The sequence below is a fragment of the Triturus cristatus genome, chromosome 10, assembly GCF_964204655.1.
Source record: "Triturus cristatus chromosome 10, aTriCri1.1, whole genome shotgun sequence".
Classification (NCBI taxonomy): domain Eukaryota; kingdom Metazoa; phylum Chordata; class Amphibia; order Caudata; family Salamandridae; genus Triturus; species Triturus cristatus.
The window spans coordinates 721,542,388-721,563,963 of record NC_140593.1 but is presented as its reverse complement, the minus strand read 5'-3'; positions in this window follow the sequence as shown (position 1 = coordinate 721,563,963).

The window sequence follows — 21,576 nt, the reverse complement described above, 5'->3', positions numbered from 1 at the left end:
TTACTCTGGCCTCATAGCTACTGTCTTAACTCTTACTCTGGCCTAATGGTTAAGGTCTTGGACTCTTACTCTGGCCTCATAGCTACTGTCTTAACTCTTACTCTGGCCTCATAGCTACTGTCTTAACTCTTACTCTGGCCTAATAGCTACTGTCTTAACTCTTACTTCGGCCTAATAGCTACTGTCTTAACTCTTACGCTGGCCTAATGGTTAAGGTCTTGGACTCTTACTCTGGCCTAATAGCTACTGTCTTAACTCTTACTCTGGCCTAATAGCTACTGTCTTAACTCTTACTCTGGCCTATTGGTTAAGGTCTTGGACTCTTACTCTGGCCTCATGGCTACTGTCTTAACTCTTACTCTGGCCTCATAGCTACTGTCTTAACTCTTACTCTGGCCGAATGGTTAAGGTCTTGGACTCTTACTCTGGCCTCATAGCTACTGTCTTAACTCTTACTCTGGCCTCATAGCTACTGTCTTAACTCTTACTCTGGACTAATGGTTAAGGTCTTGGACTCTTACTCTGGCCTCATAGCTACTGTCTTAACTCTTACTCTGGCCTCATAGCTACTTTCTTAACTCTTACTCTGGCCTAATGGTTAAGGTCTTGGACTCTTACTCTGGCCGCATAGCTACTGTCTTAACTCTTACTCTGGCCTCATAGCTACTGTCTTATCTCTTACTCTGGCCTAATGGTTAAGGTCTTGGACTCTTACTCTGGCCTCATAGCTACTTTCCTAACTCTTACTCTGGCCTCATAGCTACTGTTTTAACTCTTACTCTGGCCTAATGGTTAAGGTCTTGGACTCTTACTCTGGCCTCATAGCTACTGTCTTAACTCTTACTCTGGCCTCATAGCTACTGTCTTAACTCTTACTCTGGCCTAATGGTTAAGGTCTTGCACTCTTACAATGGCCTAATGGTTAAGGTCTTGGACTCTTACTCTGGCCTCATAGCTACTGTCTTAACTCTTACTCTGGCCTCATAGCTACTGTCTTAACTCTTACTCTGGCCTAATGGTTAAGGTCTTGGACTTTTACTCTGGCCTCATAGCTACTGTCTTAACTCTTCCTCTGGCCTAATAGCTACTGTCTTAACTCTTACTCTGGCCTCATAGGTACTGTCTTAACTCTTACTCTGGCCTCATAGCTACTGTCTTAACTCTTACTCTGGCCTAATGGTTAAGGTCTTGGACTCTTACTCTGGCCTCATAGCTACTGTCTTAACTCTTACTCTGCCCTAATGGTTAAGGTCTTGGACTCTTACTCTGGCCTCATAGCTACTGTCTTAACTCTTAGTCTGGCCTAATGGTTAAGGTCTTGGACTCTTACTCTGGCCTCATAGCTACTGTCTTAACTCTTACTCTGGCCTCATAGCTACTGTCTTAACTCTTACTCTGGCCTAATAGCTACTGTCTTAACTCTTACTCCGGCCTAATAGCTACTGTCTTAACTCTTACGCTGGCCTAATGGTTAAGGTCTTGAACTCTTACTCTGGCATAATAGCTACTGTCTTAACTCTTACTCTGGCCTAATAGCTACTGTCTTAACTCTTACTCTGGCCTAATGGTTAAGGTCTTGGACTCTTACTCTGGCCTCATAGCTACTGTCTTAACTCTTACTCTGGCCTCATAGCTACTGTCTTAACTCTTACTCTGGCCGAATGGTTAAGGTCTTGGACTCTTACTCTGGCCTCATAGCTACTGTCTTAACTCTTACTCTGGCCTCATAGCTACTGTCTTAACTCTTACTCTGGCCTAATAGCTACTGTCTTAACTCGTACTCTGGCCTCATAGCTACTGTCTTAACTCGTACTCTGGCCTCATAGCTACTGTCTTAACTCTTACTCTGGCCTCATAGCTACTGTCTTGGACTCTTACTCTGGCCTCATAGCTACTGTATTAACTCTTACTCTGGCCTCATAGCTACTGGCTTAACTCTTACTCTGGCCTCATAGCTACTGTCTTAACTCTTACTCTGGCCTCATAGCTACTGTCTTAACTCTTACTCTGGCCTAATGGTTAAGGTCTTGGACTCTTACTCTGGCCTCATAGCTAATGTCTTAACTCTTACTCTGGCCTCATAGCTACTGTCTTAACTCTTACACTGGCCTAATGGTTAAGGTCTTGTACTCTTACTCTGGCCTCATAGCTACTGTCTTAACTCTTACTCTGGCCTCATAGCTACTGTCTTAACTCTTACTCTGGCCTAATAGCTACTGTCTTAATTCTTACTCTGGCCTCATAGCTACTGTCTTAACTCTTACTCTGGCCTCATTGCTATTGTCTTAACTCTTACTCTGGCCTAATGGTTAAGGTCTTGGACTCTTACTCTGGCCTCATAGCTACTGTCTTAACTCTTACTCTGGCCTCATAGCTACTGTCTTAACTCTTACTCTGGCCTAATGGTTAAGTTCTTGGACTCTTACTCTGGCCTAATGGTTAAGGTCTTGGACTCTTACTCTTGCCTCATAGCTACTGTCTTAACACTTACTCTGGCCTAATGGTTAGGGTCTTGGACTCTTACTCTGGCCTCATAGCTACTGTCTTAACTCTTACTCTGGCCTCATAGCTACTGTCTTAACTTCTACTCTGGCCTCATAGCTACTGTCTTAACTCTTACTCTGGCCTAATGGTTAAGGTCTTGGACTCTTACTCTGGCCTAATAGCTACTGTCTTAACTCTTACTCTGGCCTCATAGCTACTGTCTTAACTCTTACTCTGGACTAATTGTTAAGGTCTTGGACTCTTACTCTGGCCTCATAGCTACTGTCTTAACTCTTACTCTGGCCTAATGGTTAAGGTCTTGGACTCTTACTCTGGCCTCATAGCTACTGTCTTGGACTCTTACTCTGGCCTCATAGCTACTGTATTAACTCTTACTCTGGCCTCATAGCTACTGGCTTAACTCTTACTCTGGCCTCATAGCTACTGTCTTAACTCTTACTCTGGCCTCATAGCTACTGTCTTGACTCTTACTCTGGCCTAATGGTTAAGGTCTTGGACTCTTACTCTGGCCTCATAGCTAATGTCTTAACTCTTACTCTGGCCTCATAGCTACTGTCTTAACTCTTACACTGGCCTAATGGTTAAGGTCTTGTACTCTTACTCTGGCCTCATAGCTACTGTCTTAACTCTTACTCTGGCCTCATAGCTACTGTCTTAACTCTTACTCTGGCCTAATAGCTACTGTCTTAATTCTTACTCTGGCCTCATAGCTACTGTCTTAACTCTTACTCTGGCCTCATTGCTATTGTCTTAACTCTTACTCTGGCCTAATGGTTAAGGTCTTGGACTCTTACTCTGGCCTCATAGCTACTGTCTTAACTCTTACTCTGGCCTCATAGCTACTGTCTTAACTCTTACTCTGGCCTAATGGTTAAGGTCTTGGACTCTTACTCTGGCCTCATAGCTACTGTCTTAACTCTTACTCTGGCCTCATAGCTACTGTCTTATCTCTTACTCTGGCCTCATAGCTACTGTTTTAACTCTTACTCTGGCCTAATGGTTAAGGTCTTGGACTCTTACTCTGGCCTCATAGCTACTGTCTTAACTCTTACCCTGGCCTCATAGCTACTGTCTTAACTGTTACTCTGGCCTAATGGTTAAGGTCTTGGACTCTTACTCTGGCCTAATGGTTAAGGTCTTGGACTCTTTCTCTGGCCTCATAGCTACTGTCTTAACTCTTACTCTGGCCTCATAGCTACTGTCTTCACTCTTACTCTGGACTCATAGCTACTGTCTTAACTCTTACTCTGGCCTCATAGCTACTGTCTTAACTCTTACTCTGGCCTAATGGTTAAGGTCTTGGACTCTTACTCTGGCTCCATAGCTACTGTCTTAACTCTTACTCTGGCCTAATAGCTACTGTCTTAACTCTTACTCTGGCCTCATAGCTACTGTCTTAACTCTTACTCTGGCCTAATAGCTACTGTCTTAACTCTTACTCTGTCCTCATAGCTACTGTCTTAACTCTTACTCTGGCCTCATAGATACTGTCTTAACTCTTACTCTGGCCTAATGGTTAAGGTCTTGGACTCTTACTCTGGCCTCATAGCTACTGTCTTAACTCTTACTCTGGCCTAATGGTTAAGGTCTTGGACTCTTACTCTGGCCTCATAGCTACTGTCTTAACTCTTACTCTGGCCTAATGGTTAAGGTCTTGGACTCTTACTCTGGCCTCATAGCTACTGTCTTAACTCTTACTCTGGCCTCATAGCTACTGTCTTAACTCTTACTCTGGCCTAATAGCTACTGTCTTAACTCTTACTTCGGCCTAATAGCTACTGTCTTAACTCTTATGCTGGCCTAATGGTTAAGGCCTTGGACTCTTACTCTGGCCTAATAGCTACTGTCTTAACTCTTACTCTGGCCTAATAGCTACTGTCTTAACTCTTACTCTGGCCTATTGGTTAAGGTCTTGGACTCTTACTCTGGCCTCATAGCTACTGTCTTAACTCTTACTCTGGCCTCATAGCTACTGTCTTAACTCTTACTCTGGCCGAATGGTTAAGGTCTTGGACTCTTACTCTGGCCTCATAGCTACTGTCTTAACTCTTACTCTGGCCTCATAGCTACTGTCTTAACTCTTACTCTGGCCTAATGGTTAAGGTCTTGGACTCTTACTCTGGCCTCATAGCTACTGTCTTAACTCTTACTCTGGCCTCATATCTACTGTCTTAACTCTTACTCTGGCCTAATGGTTAAGGTCTTGGACTCTTACTCTGGCCGCATAGCTACTGTCTTAACTCTTACTCTGGCCTCATAGCTACTGTCTTATCTCTTACTCTGGCCTAATGGTTAAGGTCTTGGACTCTTACTCTGGCCTCATAGCTACTTTCCTAACTCTTACTCTGGCCTCATAGCTACTGTTTTAACTCTTACTCTGGCCTAATGGTTAAGGTCTTGGACTCTTACTCTGGCCTCATAGCTACTGTCTTAACTCTTACTCTGGCCTCATAGCTACTGTCTTAACTCTTACTCTGGCCTAATGGTTAAGGTCTTGCACTCTTACAATGGCCTAATGGTTAAGGTCTTGGACTCTTACTCTGGCCTCATAGCTACTGTCTTAACTCTTACTCTGGCCTCATAGCTACTGTCTTAACTCTTACTCTGGCCTAATGGTTAAGGTCTTGGACTTTTACTCTGGCCTCATAGCTACTGTCTTAACTCTTCCTCTGGCCTAATAGCTACTGTCTTAACTCTTACTCTGGCCTCATAGGTACTGTCTTAACTCTTACTCTGGCCTCATAGCTACTGTCTTAACTCTTACTCTGGCCTAATGGTTAAGGTCTTGGACTCTTACTCTGGCCTCATAGCTACTGTCTTAACTCTTACTCTGCCCTAATGGTTAAGGTCTTGGACTCTTACTCTGGCCTCATAGCTACTGTCTTAACTCTTAGTCTGGCCTAATGGTTAAGGTCTTGGACTCTTACTCTGGCCTCATAGCTACTGTCTTAACTCTTACTCTGGCCTCATAGCTACTGTCTTAACTCTTACTCTGGCCTAATAGCTACTGTCTTAACTCTTACTCCGGCCTAATAGCTACTGTCTTAACTCTTACGCTGGCCTAATGGTTAAGGTCTTGAACTCTTACTCTGGCATAATAGCTACTGTCTTAACTCTTACTCTGGCCTAATAGCTACTGTCTTAACTCTTACTCTGGCCTAATGGTTAAGGTCTTGGACTCTTACTCTGGCCTCATAGCTACTGTCTTAACTCTTACTCTGGCCTCATAGCTACTGTCTTAACTCTTACTCTGGCCGAATGGTTAAGGTCTTGGACTCTTACTCTGGCCTCATAGCTACTGTCTTAACTCTTACTCTGGCCTCATAGCTACTGTCTTAACTCTTACTCTGGCCTAATAGCTACTGTCTTAACTCGTACTCTGGCCTCATAGCTACTGTCTTAACTCGTACTCTGGCCTCATAGCTACTGTCTTAACTCTTACTCTGGCCTCATAGCTACTGTCTTGGACTCTTACTCTGGCCTCATAGCTACTGTATTAACTCTTACTCTGGCCTCATAGCTACTGGCTTAACTCTTACTCTGGCCTCATAGCTACTGTCTTAACTCTTACTCTGGCCTCATAGCTACTGTCTTAACTCTTACTCTGGCCTAATGGTTAAGGTCTTGGACTCTTACTCTGGCCTCATAGCTAATGTCTTAACTCTTACTCTGGCCTCATAGCTACTGTCTTAACTCTTACACTGGCCTAATGGTTAAGGTCTTGTACTCTTACTCTGGCCTCATAGCTACTGTCTTAACTCTTACTCTGGCCTCATAGCTACTGTCTTAACTCTTACTCTGGCCTAATAGCTACTGTCTTAATTCTTACTCTGGCCTCATAGCTACTGTCTTAACTCTTACTCTGGCCTCATTGCTATTGTCTTAACTCTTACTCTGGCCTAATGGTTAAGGTCTTGGACTCTTACTCTGGCCTCATAGCTACTGTCTTAACTCTTACTCTGGCCTCATAGCTACTGTCTTAACTCTTACTCTGGCCTAATGGTTAAGTTCTTGGACTCTTACTCTGGCCTAATGGTTAAGGTCTTGGACTCTTACTCTTGCCTCATAGCTACTGTCTTAACACTTACTCTGGCCTAATGGTTAGGGTCTTGGACTCTTACTCTGGCCTCATAGCTACTGTCTTAACTCTTACTCTGGCCTCATAGCTACTGTCTTAACTTCTACTCTGGCCTCATAGCTACTGTCTTAACTCTTACTCTGGCCTAATGGTTAAGGTCTTGGACTCTTACTCTGGCCTAATAGCTACTGTCTTAACTCTTACTCTGGCCTCATAGCTACTGTCTTAACTCTTACTCTGGACTAATTGTTAAGGTCTTGGACTCTTACTCTGGCCTCATAGCTACTGTCTTAACTCTTACTCTGGCCTAATGGTTAAGGTCTTGGACTCTTACTCTGGCCTCATAGCTACTGTCTTGGACTCTTACTCTGGCCTCATAGCTACTGTATTAACTCTTACTCTGGCCTCATAGCTACTGGCTTAACTCTTACTCTGGCCTCATAGCTACTGTCTTAACTCTTACTCTGGCCTCATAGCTACTGTCTTAACTCTTACTCTGGCCTAATGGTTAAGGTCTTGGACTCTTACTCTGGCCTCATAGCTAATGTCTTAACTCTTACTCTGGCCTCATAGCTACTGTCTTAACTCTTACACTGGCCTAATGGTTAAGGTCTTGTACTCTTACTCTGGCCTCATAGCTACTGTCTTAACTCTTACTCTGGCCTCATAGCTACTGTCTTAACTCTTACTCTGGCCTAATAGCTACTGTCTTAATTCTTACTCTGGCCTCATAGCTACTGTCTTAACTCTTACTCTGGCCTCATTGCTATTGTCTTAACTCTTACTCTGGCCTAATGGTTAAGGTCTTGGACTCTTACTCTGGCCTCATAGCTACTGTCTTAACTCTTACTCTGGCCTCATAGCTACTGTCTTAACTCTTACTCTGGCCTAATGGTTAAGGTCTTGGACTCTTACTCTGGCCTCATAGCTACTGTCTTAACTCTTACTCTGGCCTCATAGCTACTGTCTTATCTCTTACTCTGGCCTCATAGCTACTGTTTTAACTCTTACTCTGGCCTAATGGTTAAGGTCTTGGACTCTTACTCTGGCCTCATAGCTACTGTCTTAACTCTTACCCTGGCCTCATAGCTACTGTCTTAACTGTTACTCTGGCCTAATGGTTAAGGTCTTGGACTCTTACTCTGGCCTAATGGTTAAGGTCTTGGACTCTTTCTCTGGCCTCATAGCTACTGTCTTAACTCTTACTCTGGCCTCATAGCTACTGTCTTCACTCTTACTCTGGACTCATAGCTACTGTCTTAACTCTTACTCTGGCCTCATAGCTACTGTCTTAACTCTTACTCTGGCCTAATGGTTAAGGTCTTGGACTCTTACTCTGGCTCCATAGCTACTGTCTTAACTCTTACTCTGGCCTAATAGCTACTGTCTTAACTCTTACTCTGGCCTCATAGCTACTGTCTTAACTCTTACTCTGGCCTAATAGCTACTGTCTTAACTCTTACTCTGTCCTCATAGCTACTGTCTTAACTCTTACTCTGGCCTCATAGATACTGTCTTAACTCTTACTCTGGCCTAATGGTTAAGGTCTTGGACTCTTACTCTGGCCTCATAGCTACTGTCTTAACTCTTACTCTGGCCTAATGGTTAAGGTCTTGGACTCTTACTCTGGCCTCATAGCTACTGTCTTAACTCTTACTCTGGCCTAATGGTTAAGGTCTTGGACTCTTACTCTGGCCTCATAGCTACTGTCTTAACTCTTACTCTGGCCTCATAGCTACTGTCTTAACTCTTACTCTGGCCTAATAGCTACTGTCTTAACTCTTACTTCGGCCTAATAGCTACTGTCTTAACTCTTATGCTGGCCTAATGGTTAAGGCCTTGGACTCTTACTCTGGCCTAATAGCTACTGTCTTAACTCTTACTCTGGCCTAATAGCTACTGTCTTAACTCTTACTCTGGCCTATTGGTTAAGGTCTTGGACTCTTACTCTGGCCTCATAGCTACTGTCTTAACTCTTACTCTGGCCTCATAGCTACTGTCTTAACTCTTACTCTGGCCGAATGGTTAAGGTCTTGGACTCTTACTCTGGCCTCATAGCTACTGTCTTAACTCTTACTCTGGCCTCATAGCTACTGTCTTAACTCTTACTCTGGCCTAATAGCTACTCTCTTAACTCTTACTCTGGCCTAATGGTTAAGGTCTTGGACTCTTACTCTGGCCGCATAGCTACTGTCTTAACTCTTACTCTGGCCTCATAGCTACTGTCTTATCTCTTACTCTGGCCTAATGGTTAAGGTCTTGGACTCTTACTCTGGCCTCATAGCTACTTTCCTAACTCTTACTCTGGCCTCATAGCTACTGTTTTAACTCTTACTCTGGCCTAATGGTTAAGGTCTTGGACTCTTACTCTGGCCTCATAGCTACTGTCTTAACTCTTACTCTGGCCTCATAGCTACTGTCTTAACACTTACTCTGGCCTAATGGTTAAGGTCTTGGACTCTTACACTGGCCTAATGGTTAAGGTCTTGGACTCTTACTCTGGCCTCATAGCTACTGTCTTAACTCTTACTCTGGCCTCATAGCTACTGTCTTAACTCTTACTCTGGCCTAATGGTTAAGGTCTTGGACTCTTACTCTGGCCTCATAGCTACTGTCTTAACTCTTCCTCTGGCCTAATAGCTACTGTCTTAACTCTTACTCTGGCCTCATAGGTACTGTCTTAACTCTTACTCTGGCCTCATAGCTACTGTCTTAACTCTTACTCTGGCCTAATGGTTAAGGTCTTGGACTCTTACTCTGGCCTCATAGCTACTGTCTTAACTCTTACTCTGCCCTAATGGTTAAGGTCTTGGACTCTTACTCTGGCCTCATAGCTACTGTCTTAACTCTTACTCTGGCCTAATGGTTAAGGTCTTGGACTCTTACTCTGGCCTCATAGCTACTGTCTTAACTCTTACTCTGGCCTCATAGCCACTGTCTTAACTCTTACTCCGGCCTAATAGCTACTGTCTTAACTCTTACGCTGGCCTAATGGTTAAGGTCTTGAACTCTTACTCTGGCATAATAGCTACTGTCTTAACTCTTACTCTGGCCTAATAGCTACTGTCTTAACTCTTACTCTGGCCTAATGGTTAAGGTCTTGGACTCTTACTCTGGCCTCATAGCTACTGTCTTAACTCTTACTCTGGCCTCATAGCTACTGTCTTAACTCTTACTCTGGCCGAATGTTTAAGGTCTTGGACTCTTACTCTGGCCTCATAGCTACTGTCTTAACTCTTACTCTGGCCTCATAGCTACTGTCTTAACTCTTACTCTGGCCTAATAGCTACTGTCTTAACTCGTACTCTGGCCTCATAGCTACTGTCTTAACTCTTACTCTGGCCTCATAGCTACTGTCTTCACTCTTACTCTGGCCTAATGGTGAAGGTCTTGGACTCTTACTCTGGCCTCATAGCTACTGTCTTAACTCTTACTCTGGCCTCATAGCTACTGTCTTAACTCTTACTCTGGCCTAATAGCTACTGTCTTAACTCTTACTCTGGCCTAATAGCTACTGTCTTAACTCTTTCTCTGGCCTCATAGCTACTGTCTTTACTCTTACTCTGGCCTCATAGCTACTGTCTTAACTCTTACTCTGGCCTCATAGCTACTGTCTTAACTCTTACTCTGGCCTAATGGTTAAGGTCTTGGACTCTTACTCTGGCCTCATATCTACTGTCTTAACTCTTACTCTGGCCTCATATCTACTGTCTTAACTCTTACTCTGGCCTAATAGCTACTGTCTTAACTCTTACTCTGGCCTCATAGCTACTGTCTTAACTCTTACTCTGGCGTAATGGTTAAGGTCTTGGACTCTTACTCTGGCCTCATATCTACTGTCTTAACTCTTACTCTGGCCTCATAGCTACTGTCTTAACTCTTGCTCTGGCCTAATGGTTAAGGTCTTGAACTCTTACTCTGGCCTCATAGCTACTGTCTTAACTCTTACTCTGGCCTCATAGCTACAGTCTTAACTCTTACTCTGGCCTAATAGCTACTGTCTTAACTCTTACTCTGGCCTAATAGCTACTGTCTTAACTCTTACTCTGGCCTAATAGCTACTGTCTTAACTCGTACTCTGGCCTCATAGCTACTGTCTTAACTCTTACTCTGGCCTCATAGCTATTGTCTTAACTCTTACTCTGGCCTAATGGTTAAGGTCTTGGACTCTTACTCTGGCCTCATAGCTACTGTCTTAACTCTTACTCTGGCCTCATAGCTACTGTCTTAACTCTTACTCTGGCCTAATGGTTAAGGTCTTGGACTCTTACTCTGGCCTCATAGCTACTGTCTTAACTCTTACTCTGGCCTCATAGCTACTGTCTCAACTCTTACTCTGGCCTAATAGCTACTGTCTTAACTCTTACTCTGGCCTCATAGCTACTGTCTTAACTCTTACTCTGGCCTCATAGCTACTGTCTTAACTCTTACTCTGGCCTAATGGTTAATGTCTTGGACTCTTACTCTGGCCTCATAGCTACTGTCTTAACTCTTACTCTGGCCTCATAGCTACTGTCTTAACTCTTACTCTGGCCTAATGGTTAAGGTCTTGGACTCTTACTCTGGCCTAATGGTTAAGGTCTTGGACTCTTACTCTGGCCTCATAGCTACTGTCTTAACTCTTACTCTGGCCTCATAGCTACTGTCTTAACTCTTACTCTGGCCTAATAGCTACTGTCTTAACTCTTACGCTGGCCTCATAGCTACTGTCTTAACTCTTACTCTGGCCTCATAGCTACTGTCTTAACTCTTACTCTGGCCTAATAGCTACTTTCTTAACTCTTACTCTGGCCTCATAGCTACTGTCTTAACCCTTACTCTGGCCTAATGGTTAAGGTCTTGGACTCTTACTCTGGCCTCATAGCTACTGTCTTAACTCTTACTCTGGCCTCATAGCTACTGTCTTAACTCTTACTCTGGCCTAATGGTTAAGGTCTTGGACTCTTACTCTGGCCTCATAGTTACTGTCCTAATTCTTACTCTGGCCTCATGGCTACTGTTTTAACTCTTACTCTGGCCTAATGGTTAAGGTCTTAGACTCTTACACTGGCCTCATAGCTACTGTATTAACTCTTACTCTGGCCTCATAGCTACTGTCTTAACTCTTACTCTGGCCTAATGGTTAAGGTCTTGGACTCTTACTCTGGCCTAATGGTTAAGGTCTTGGACTCTTACTCTGGCTTCATAGCTACTGTCTTCACTCTTACTCTGGCCTCATAGATACTGTCTTAACTCTTACTCTGGCCTAATAGCTACTGTCTTAACTCTTACTCTGGCCTAATAGCTACTGTCTTAACTCTTACTCTGGCCTCATAGCTACTGTCTTAACTCTTACTCTGGCCTCATAGCTACTGTCTTAACTCTTACTCTGGCCTAATGGTTAAGGTCTTGGACTCTTACTCTGGCTTCATAGCTACTGTCTTAACTCTTACTCTGGCCTCATAGCTACTGTCTTAACTCTTAGCCTGGCCTCATAGCTACTGTCCTAACTCTTACTCTAGCCTCATAGCTACTGTCTTAACTCTTACTCTGGCCTAATAGCTACTGTCTTAACTCTTACTGTGGCCTCATAGCTACTGTCTTAACTCTTAATCTGGCCTAATAGCTACTGTCTTAACTCTTACTCTGGCCTCATAGCTACTGTCTTAACTCTTACTCTGGCCTAATAGCTACTGTCTTAACTCTTACTCTGGCCTCATAGCTACTGTCTTAACTCTTACTCTGGCCTAATGGTTAAGGTCTTGGACTCTTACTCTGGCCTCATATGTACTGTCTTAACTCTTACTCTGTCGTCATAGCTACTGTCTTAACTCTTACTCTGGCCTAATGGTTAAGGTCTTGAACTCTTACTCTGGCCTCATAGCTACTGTCTTAACTCTTACTCTGGCCTCATAGCTACTGTCTCAACTCTTACTCTGGCCTAATAGCTACTGTCTTAACTCTTACTCTGGCCTCATAGCTACTGTCTTAACTCTTACTCTGGCCTCATTGCTACTGTCTTAACTCTTACTCTGGCCTAATGGTTAATGTCTTGGACTCTTACTCTGGCCTCATAGCTACTGTCTTAACTCTTACTCTGGCCTCATAGCTACTGTCTTAACTCTTACTCTGGCCTAATGGTTAAGGTCTTGGACTCTTACTCTGGCCTAATGGTTAAGGTCTTGGACTCTTACTCTGGCCTCATACCTACTGTCTTAACTCTTACTCTGGCCTCATAGCTACTGTCTTAACTCTTACTCTGGCCTAATAGCTACTATCTTAACTCTTACGCTGGCCTCATAGCTACTGTCTTAACTCATACTCTGGCCTCATAGCTACTGTCTTAACTCTTACTCTGGCCTAATAGCTACTGTCTTAACTCTTACTCTGGCCTCATAGCTACTGTCTTAACCCTTACACTGGCCTAATGGTTAAGGTCTTGGACTCTTACTCTGGCCTCATAGCTACTGTCTTAACTCTTACTCTGGCCTCATAGCTACTGTCTTAACTCTTACTCTGGCCTAATGGTTAAGGTCTTGGACTCTTACTCTGGCTTCATAGCTACTTTCTTAACTCTTACTCTGGCCTCATAGCTACTGTCTTAACTCTTACTCTGGCCTCATAGCTACTTTCTTAACTCTTACTCTGGCCTCATAGCTACTGTCTTAACTCTTACTCTGGCCTCATAGCTACAGTCTTAACTCTTACTCTGGCCTCATAGCTACTGTCTTAACTCTTACTCTGGCCTCATAGCTACTGTCTTAACTCTTACTATGGCCTAATAGCTACTGTCTTAACTCTTACTCTGGCCTAATAGCTACTGTCTTAATTCTTACTCTGGCCTCATAGCTACTGTCTTAACTCTTACACTGGCCTAATGGTTAAGGTCTTGGACTCTTACTCTGGCCTCATAGCTACTGTCTTAACTCTTACTCTGGCCTCATAGCTACTGTCTTAACTCTTACTCTGGCCTAATAGCTACTCTCTTAACTCTTACTCTGGCCTAATGGTTAAGGTCTTGGACTCTTACTCTGGCCTCATAGCTACTGTCTTAACTCTTACTTTGGCCTCATAGCTACTGTCTTAACTCTTACTCTGGCCTAATGGTTAAGGTCTTGGACTCTTACTCTGGCCTCATAGCTACTGTCTTAACTCTTACTCTGGCCTCATAGCTACTGTCTTAACTCTTACTCTGGCCTCATAGCTACAGTCTTAACTCTTACTCTGGCCTCATAGCTACAGTCTTAACTCTTACTCTGGCCTCATAGCTACTGTCTTAACTCTTACTCTGGCCTCATAGCTATTGTCTTAACTCTTACTCTGGCCTCATAGCTACTGTCTTAACTCTTACTCTGGCCTAATGGTTAAGGTCTTGGACTCTTAATCTGGCCTCATAGCTACTGTCTTAACTCTTACTCTAGCCTCATAGCTACTGTCTTAACTCTTACTCTGGCCTAATAGCTACTGTCTTAACTCTTACTCTGGCCTCATAACTACTGTCTTAACTCTTACTCTGGCCTAATAGCTACTGTCTTAACTCTTACTCTGGCCTAATAGCTACTGTCTTAACTCTTACTCTGGCCTCATAGCTACTGTCTTAACCCTTACTCTGGCCTAATGGTTAAGGTCTTGGACTCTTACTCTGGCCTCATAGCTACTGTCTTAACTCTTACTCTGGCCTCATAGCTACTGTCTTAACTCTTACTCTGGCCTAATGGTTAAGGTCTTGGACTCTTACTCTGGCTTCATAGCTACTGTCTTAACTCTTACTCTGGCCTCATAGCTACTGTCTTAACTCTTACTCTGGCCTCATATCTTAACTCTTACTCTGGCCTCATAGCTACTGTCCTAACTCTTACTCTAGCCTCATAGCTACTGTCTTAACTCTTAATCTGGCCTAATAGCTACTGTCTTAACTCTTACTCTGGCCTAATGGCTACTGTCTTAACTCTTACTGTGGCCTCATAGCTACTGTCTTAACTCTTACTCTGGCCTAATAGCTACGGTCTTAACTCTTACTCTGGCCTCATAGCTACTGTCTTAACTCTTACTCTGGCCTAATAGCTACTGTCTTAACTCTTACTCTGGCCTAATAGCTACTGTCTTAACTCTTACTCTGGCCTCATAGCTACTGTCTTAACTCTTACTCTGGCCTAATGGTTAAGGTCTTGGACTCTTACTCTGGCCTCATATCTACTGTCTTAACTCTTACTCTGGCCTCATAGCTACTGTCTTAACTCTTACTCTGGCCTAATGGTTAAGGTCTTGAACTCTTACTCTGGCCTCATAGCTACTGTCTTAACTCTTACTCTGGCCTCATAGCTACAGTCTTAACTCTTACTCTGGCCTCATAGCTACTGTCTTAACTCTTACTCTGGCCTAATAGCTACTGTCTTAACTCTTACTCTGGCCTAATAGCTACTGTCTTAACTCTTACTCTGGCCTAATAGCTACTGTCTTAACTCATACTCTGGCCTCATAGCTACTGTCTTAACTCTTACTCTGGCCTCATAGCTATTGTCTTAACTCTTACTCTGGCCTAATGGTTAAGGTCTTGGACTCTTACTCTGGCCTCATAGCTACTGTCTTAACTCTTACCCTGGCCTCATAGCTACTGTCTTAACTCTTACTCTGGCCTAATGGTTAAGGTCTTGGACTCTTACTCTGGCCTCATAGCTACTGTCTTAACTCTTACTCTGGCCTCATAGCTACTGTCTCAACTCTTACTCTGGCCTAATAGCTACTGTCTTAACTCTTACTCTGGCCTAATAGCTACTGTCTTAATTCTTACTCTGGCCTCATAGCTACTGTCTTAACTCTTACTCTGGCCTCATAGCTATTGTCTTAACTCTTACTCTGGCCTCATAGCTACTGTCTTAACTCTTACTCTGGCCTAATGGTTAAGGTCTTGGACTCTTACTCTGGCCTCATAGCTACTGTCTTAACTCTTACTCTGGCCTCATAGCTATTGTCTTAACTCTTACTCTGGCCTAATAGCTACTCTCTTAACTCTTACTCTGGCCTAATGGTTAAGGTCTTGGACTCTTACTCTGGCCTCATAGCTACTGTCTTAACTCTTACTCTGGCCTCATAGCTACTGTCTTAAATCTTTCTCTGGCCTAATGGTTAAGGTCTTGGACTCTTACTCTGGCCTCATAGCTACTGTCTTAACTCTTACTCTGGCCTCATAGCTACTGTCTTAACTCTTACTCTGGCCTCATAGCTACAGTCTTAACTCTTACTCTGGCCTCATAGCTACTGTCTTAACTCTTACTCTGGCCTCATAGCTATTGTCTTAACTTTTACTCTGGCCTCATAGCTACTGTCTTAACTCTTACTCTGGCCTAATGGTTAAGGTCTTGGACTCTTAATCTGGCCTCATAGCTACTGTCTTAACTCTTACTCTGGCCTCATAGCTACTGTCTTAACTCTTACTCTGGCCTAATAGCTACTGTCTTAACTCTTACTCTGGCCTCATAGCTACTGTCTTAACTCTTACTCTGGCCTAATAGCTACTGTCTTAACTCTTACTCTGGCCTAATAGCTACTGTCTTAATTCTTACTCTGGCCTCATAGCTACTGTCTTAACTCTTACTCTGGCCTCATAGCTATTGTCTTAACTCTTACTCTGGCCTCATACCTACTGTCTTAACTCTTACTCTGGCCTAATGGTTAAGGTCTTGGACTCTTACTCTGGCCTTATAGCTACTGTCTTAACTCTTACTCTGGCCTCATAGCTACTGTCTTAACTCTTACTCTGGCCTAATGGTTAAGGTCTTGGACTCTTACTCTGGCTTCATAGCTACTGTCTTAACTCTTACTCTGGCCTCATAGCTACTGTCTTAACTCTTACTCTGGCCTCATAGCTACTGTCCTAACTCTTACTCTAGCCTCATAGCTACTGTCTTAACTCTTACTCTGGCCTAATAGCTACTGTCTTAACTCTTACTCTGGCCTAATGGCTACTGTCTTAACTCTTACTGTGGCCTCATAGCTACTGTCTTAACTCTTACTCTGGCCTAATAGCTACGGTCTTAACTCTTACTCTGGCCTCATAGCTACTGTCTTAACTCTTACTCTGGCCTAATAGCTACTGTCTTAACTCTTACTCTGGCCTAATAGCTACTGTCTTAACTCTTACTCTGGCCTCATAGCTACTGTCTTAACTCTTACTCTGGCCTAATGGTTAAGGTCTTGGACTCTTACTCTGGCCTCATATCTACTGTCTTAACTCTTACTCTGGCCTCATAGCTACTGTCTTAACTCTTACTCTGGCCTAATGGTTAAGGTCTTGAACTCTTACTCTGGCCTCATAGCTACTGTCTTAACTCTTACTCTGGCCTCATAGCTACAGTCTTAACTCTTACTCTGGCCTCATAGCTACTTTCTTAACTCTTACTCTGGCCTGATAGCTACTGTCTTAACTCTTACTCTGGCCTAATAGCTACTGTCTTAACTCCTACTCTGGCCTAATAGCTACTGTCTTAACTCATACTCTGGCCTCATAGCTACTGTCTTAACTCTTACTCTGGCCTCATAGCTATTGTCTTAACTCTTACTCTGGCCTAATGGTTAAGGTCTTGGACTCTTACTCTGGCCTCATAGCTACTGTCTTAACTCTTACTCTGGCCTCATAGCTACTGTCTTAACTCTTACTCTGGCCTAATGGTTAAGGTCTTGGACTCTTACTCTGGCCTCATAGCTACTGTCTTAACTCTTACTCTGGCCTCATAGCTACTGTCTCAACTCTTACTCTGGCCTAATAGCTACTGTCTTAACTCTTACTCTGGCCTAATAGCTACTGTCTTAATTCTTACTCTGGCCTCATAGCTACTGTCTTAACTCTTACTCTGGCCTCATAGCTATTGTCTTAACTCTTACTCTGGCCTCATAGCTACTGTCTTAACTCTTACTCTGGCCTAATGGTTAAGGTCTTGGACTCTTACTCTGGCCTCATAGCTACTGTGTTAACTCTTACTCTGGCCTCATAGCTACTGTCTTAACTCTTACTCTGGCCTAATGGTTAAGGTCTTGGACTCTTACTCTGGCCTCATAGCTACTGTCTTAACTCTTACTCTGGCCTCATAGCTACTGTCTTATCTCTTACTCTGGCCTAATGGTTAAGGTCTTGGACTCTTACTCTGGCCTCATAGCTACTGTCTTAACTCTTACTCTGGCCTCATAGCTACTGTCTTAACTCTTACTCTGGCCTAATGGTTAAGGTCTTGGACTCTTACTCTGGCCTAATGGTTAAGGTCTTGGACTCTTACTCTGGCCTCATAGCTACTGTCTTAACTCTTACTCTGGCCTCATAGCTACTGTCTTCACTCTTACTCTGGCCTCATAGATACTGTCTTAACTCTTACTTTGGCCTAATAGCTACTGTCTTAACTCTTACTCTGGCCTAATAGCTACTGTCTTAACTCTTACTCTGGCCTCATAGCTACTGTCTTAACCCTTACTCTGGCCTAATGGTTAAGGTCTTGGACTCTTACTCTGGCATCATAGCTACTGTCTTAACTCTTACTCTGGCCTCATAGCTACTGTCTTAACTCTTACTCTGGCCTAATGGTTAAGGTCTTGGACTCTTACTCTGGCTTCATAGCTATTGTCTTACCTCTTACTCTGGCCTCATAGCTACTGTCTTAACTCTTACTCTGGCCTCATAGCTACTGTCCTAACTCTTACTCTAGCCTCATAGCTACTGTCTTAACTCTTACTCTGGCCTAATAGCTACTGTCTTAACTCTTACTCTGGCCTAATAGCTACTGTCTTAACTCTTACTGTGGCCTCATAGCTACTCTCTTAACTCTTACTCTGGCCTAATAGCTACTGTCTTAACTCTTACTCTGGCCTCATAGCTACTGTCTTAACTCTTACTCTGGCCTAATAGCTACTGTCTTAACTCTTACTCTGGCCTCATAGCTACTGTCTTAACTCTTACTCTGGCCAAATGGTTAAGGTCTTGGACTCTTACTCTGGCCTCATATCTACTGTCTTAACTCTTACTCTGGCCTCATAGCTACTGTCTTAACTCTTACTCTGGCCTAATGGTTAAGGTCTTGAACTCTTACTCTGGCCTCATAGCTACTGTCTTAACTCTTACTCTGGCCTCATAGCTACAGTCTAAACTCTTACTCTGGCCTCATAGCTACTGTCTTAACTCTTACTCTGGCCTAATAGCTACTGTCTTAACTTTTACTCTGGCCTAATAGCTACTGTCTTAACTCTTACTCTGGCCTAATAGCTACTGTCTTAACTCGTACTCTGGCCTCATAGCTACTGTCTTAACTCTTACTCTGGCCTCATAGCTATTGTCTTAACTCTTACTCTGGCCTAATGGTTAAGGTCTTGGACTCTTACTCTGGCCTCATAGCTACTGTCTTAACTCTTACTCTGGCCTCATAGCTACTGTCTTAACTCTTACTCTGGCCTAATGGTTAAGGTCTTGGACTCTTACTCTGGCCTCATAGCTACTGTCTTAACTCTTACTCTGGCCTCATAGCTACTGTCTCAACTCTTACTCTGGCCTAATAGCTACTGTCTTAACTCTTACTCTGGCCTCATAGCTACTGTCTTAACTCTTACTCTGGCCTCATAGCTACTGTCTTAACTCTTACTCTGGCCTAATGGTTAATGTCTTGGACTCTTACTCTGGCCTCATAGCTACTGTCTTAACTCTTACTCTGGCCTCATAGCTGCTGTCTTAACTCTTACTCTGGCCTAATGGTTAAGGTCTTGGACTCTTACTCTGGCCTAATGGTTAAGGTCTTGGACTCTTACTCTGGCCTCATAGCTACTGTCTTAACTCTTACTCTGGCCTCATAGCTACTGTCTTAACTCTTACTCTGGCCTCATAGCTACTGTCTTAACTCTTACTCTGGCCTCATAGCTACTGTCCTAACTCTTACTCTAGCCTCATAGCTACTGTCTTAACTCTTACTCTGGCCTCATAGCTACTGTCTTAAATCTTACTCTGGCCTCATAGCGACAGTCTTAACTCTTACTCTGGCCTCATAGCTACTGTCTTAACTCTTACTCTGGCCTCATAGCTACTGTCTTAACTCTTACTCTGGCCTAATAGCTACTGTCTTAACTCTTACTCTGGCCTAATAGCTACTGTCTTAATTCTTACTCTGGCCTCATAGCTACTGTCTTAACTCTTACACTGGCCTAATGGTTAAGGTCTTGGACTCTTACTCTGGCCTCATAGCTACTGTCTTAACTCTTACTCTGGCCTCATAGCTACTGTCTTAACTCTTACTCTGGCCTAATAGCTACTCTCTTAACTCTTACTCTGGCCTAATGGTTAAGGTCTTGGACTCTTACTCTGGCCTCATAGCTACAGTCTTAACTCTTACTCTGGCCTCATAGCTACTGTCTTAACTCTTACTCTGGCCTAATGGTTAAGGTCTTGGACTCTTAATCTGGCCTCATAGCTACTGTCTTAACTCTTACTCTGGCCTCATAGCTACAGTCTTAACTCTTACTCTGGCCTCATAGCTACAGTCTTAACTCTTACTCTGGCCTCATAGCTACTGTCTTAACTCTTATTCTGGCCTCATAGCTATTGTCTTAACTCTTACTCTGGCCTCATAGCTACTGTCTTAACTCTTACTCTGGCCTAATGGTTAAGGTCTTGGACTCTTAATCTGGCCTCATAGCTACTGTCTTAACTCTCACTCTGGCCTCATAGCTACTGTCTTAACTCTTACTCTGGCCTAATAGCTACTGTCTTAACTCTTACTCTGGCCTCATAGCTACTGTCTTAACTCTTACTCTGGCCTAATAGCTACTGTCTTAACTCTTACTCTGGCCTCATAGCTACTGTCTTAACCCTTACTCTGGTTTAATGGGTAAGGTCTTGGACTCTTACTCTGGCCTCATAGCTACTGTCTTAACTCTTACTCTGGCCTCATAGCTACTGTCTTAACTCTTACTCTGGCCTAATGGTTAAGGTCTTGGACTCTTACTCTGGCTTCATAGCTACTGTCTTAACTCTTACTCTGGCCTCATAGCTACTGTCTTAACTCTTACTCTGGCCTCATAGCTACTGTCCTAACTCTTACTCTAGCCTCATAGCTACTGTCTTAACTCTTACTCTGGCCTAATAGCTACTGTCTTAACTCTTACTCTGGCCTAATGGCTACTGTCTTAACTCTTACTGTGGCCTCATAGCTACTGTCTTAACTCTTACTCTGGCCTAATAGCTACGGTCTTAACTCTTACTCTGGCCTCATAGCTACTGTGTTAACTCTTACTCTGGCCTCATAGCTACTGTCTTAACTCTTACTCTGGCCTAATGGTTAAGGTCTTGGACTCTTACTCTGGCCTCATAGCTACTGTCTTAACTCTTACTCTGGCCTCATAGCTACTGTCTTATCTCTTACTCTGGCCTAATGGTTAAGGTCTTGGACTCTTACTCTGGCCTCATAGCTACTGTCTTAACTCTTACTCTGGCCTCATAGCTACTGTCTTAACTCTTACTCTGGCCTAATGGTTAAGGTCTTGGACTCTTACTCTGGCCTAATGGTTAAGGTCTTGGACTCTTACTCTGGCCTCATAGCTACTGTCTTAACTCTTACTCTGGCCTCATAGCTACTGTCTTCACTCTTACTCTGGCCTCATAGATACTGTCTTAACTCTTACTTTGGCCTAATAGCTACTGTCTTAACTCTTACTCTGGCCTAATAGCTACTGTCTTAACTCTTACTCTGGCCTCATAGCTACTGTCTTAACCCTTACTCTGGCCTAATGGTTAAGGTCTTGGACTCTTACTCTGGCATCATAGCTACTGTCTTAACTCTTACTCTGGCCTCATAGCTACTGTCTTAACTCTTACTCTGGCCTAATGGTTAAGGTCTTGGACTCTTACTCTGGCTTCATAGCTATTGTCTTACCTCTTACTCTGGCCTCATAGCTACTGTCTTAACTCTTACTCTGGCCTCATAGCTACTGTCCTAACTCTTACTCTAGCCTCATAGCTACTGTCTTAACTCTTACTCTGGCCTAAT